Source organism: Cynara cardunculus (genome assembly GCF_001531365.2).
Source record: "Cynara cardunculus var. scolymus isolate 2C chromosome LG 4, CcrdV1, whole genome shotgun sequence".
Lineage (NCBI taxonomy): Eukaryota > Viridiplantae > Streptophyta > Magnoliopsida > Asterales > Asteraceae > Cynara > Cynara cardunculus.
Genome location: NC_037531.1, coordinates 8,458,150 through 8,460,697, shown reverse-complemented (window position 1 = coordinate 8,460,697; position 2,548 = coordinate 8,458,150).

The following is a 2,548-nucleotide window of genomic DNA, read 5'->3' as shown; positions in this document are numbered from 1 at the left end:
CCCAAGACTGCTCCCCTTCTCATCAACTGTCTTCTCTTGTACGAGAAGAAGAAATCATCACCCTGTACATCACCATTTCATCACAAGATCTGCACCATTCCTCCATCAAACCTGACTGTGTACGAGAAAGAAGACCCATCACCGCCACTATTCACCTCTGTTTATTCCATTTCCCATCCATCGCCAAAACAGACCATCACCATTTCTTTTCTTCCCTGTACTTCTCTAACTCAGTCCATCACAGACCTAAAATCAGTCCATCGCACCCTTCTTTTCCTTCCCATCACCATCGCCGACTACCAATTTTCCCTACCCCTTGCATCATCTTCATCAGCGGTTAGGTAATCAAGTGTGACATCCCCTCCCCTATCTTCTTTCTTTTTAAGCGCTCGGCAAGGGACTGTTTGATTCGAACATCATTCGAACCAGGGGAAGCAAAGAAAGCACGATTTTTTTCAAATAACATCAAATTTGGTATGGATGACAGAAGACCACCTGGATTTTCTTACCCTTAACACCATTCCCCTCCTCCCATACCACAAACCACATTCCCTCTACCAAACAACTTAGCCAACCTACCACCGTGGTTGCTAAGGTCCATCCTCCCATGTCCTACCCCTCTTAGAGCCATTCCATTTGGCCAAACGATCCCTTTTCCTGCTGTTCTAATCCCAACATTTATCCAACCTACCATTTCCTTAGCCCAACCAACCCCTACACCTGCTGTCCAAACCCAAACAGCCCCTAACCCTACTGTTTGGACACCTCAAAATCCATTACCCACTGTTTCCCAAACCCAAACAGCCCCACCCCCTTCCCCTCCACCTATGACTTGATTGCGCCTCCAGTCTGTGAGTATCGCAGGTTATTGCATGACCATACCGATGAGGATCTGAAGATGGTATTGACCGTTGTAGCGGAAGAGGGAGCCACTTAGAAGGGACCACAAAAGCGCAGCCCACTCAAGTTCCAAACCAACCTGCTCAAGAAGAATGCGGCCGTGTGGAATCATTTGAGATACTCATTTCACCCCACCACACATGACTCGAGCACATCCTTGGATCGTATGCTTTTACTTTACTGTATTCTTGCAGGTAGATCACTTGATGTTGGGGCAATCATTTCAGATGCCATTCACGGATGCACTAGGAAACCTACCAGACGATTATACTTCCCGGCGTTGATCCACGGCTTAATGAAGAAGGCGAAAGTCCCAGTACCACCCGGCGAGGCACTCACCACCAATGAGCTACCTATCGAGTGCAAAACAGTTGATCGGATCCGCAAGATGCCGTGAAGTGATCCCGGACAGCCCCCACTTGCTCCGGACAACAGCCCTATGGAAACTGATTTGATACATGAAGTTCGTAGATTGAAGGAGAAAGTCACCGAGCTAGAGACCACCTTGGAAAGAAGCGCCCAAGCCCACCACACCACCATGGAAAGAGCATTGAAAGCCCATGAAGAGACACTACTAAAGAAGATGGAGGAACGAGATACACGACTCATGACTGAGTTGAAGGACATGCTCGTCAAGATATCCCGGCGCCCCACCGACCATTGAGGACACATACTCCACACGAGTAAGCAGGTTTATCTATCATTCCTTTTAGCTCCAATTTACTTTTTCCTTTCTTTATTTTTCCTCGTTTCCACGCATCTGGGAATTGTCCGTGTCAGTCCTTTTTACTATTAGATTTTATTTTTAGATGGAACTTTATGGCATACACTTCACCACCACCGACTTGTGTTTATAGCTTGAGTAATTTAAAAGTGATGTGAGTTTGAGTATTAGTATACATTGCAATACTAGAACTAGCCGACTCTTTTTCGGGACGCAACTTGGTTTAAATTGTCACTACTTAGGATATGATCTAGGTCATCTCTTCTCCATAACCGGGAAAAGCCCTATACACTCCCCTTGCACCCCACTGAGCCACATATATAAATCACAATGGGGACATTGTTGTATCTTAGTTGGGGGGAATTTTGTCAAAAAGAGCAAAGCTCTTTCGAAAAATATATATAGAAAAAAATGCTTAAAAAGCATTGAAAAAAAAAGCAAAAATGCAAAATACAAAAGGAAAATGGCTACAAAAAGCCAAGTAAATATTTATGTAAGAAAAAGGCAGAGTTATGTGAGAAAGAAAAAGCCAAAGAGAGAAACTCGACAAGTCCTTTTGATCCTAGTAGGTGACAATGTTTATAAATCAAACGAAGGAAAAGTGAGGCTAGCCTATGGTATATAAATGTGATTAGTACAAAATAACTTCCACTTTGATTTACGAAAAGCTATTTATAACAAGAAAGTGGTAGTCGTGAGTATCGGTATCCATTTTTTCCAACTTATTTGAGTCTTTTATTTGTCTTTTTATGTTGTTTGGGGACAAACAACAATTCTAGTTTGGGGGTGTGATAAGTATAAATTTATTTGATACTTTTGCACTTTTTCTTCACTTTATTTACCCATTTTATTTTCCCAAATTCCATAAATTGAGTCTTTTTGTTTTGTTTTTCTATTTTTATGTTGGAGCTAAGGTGATATGAT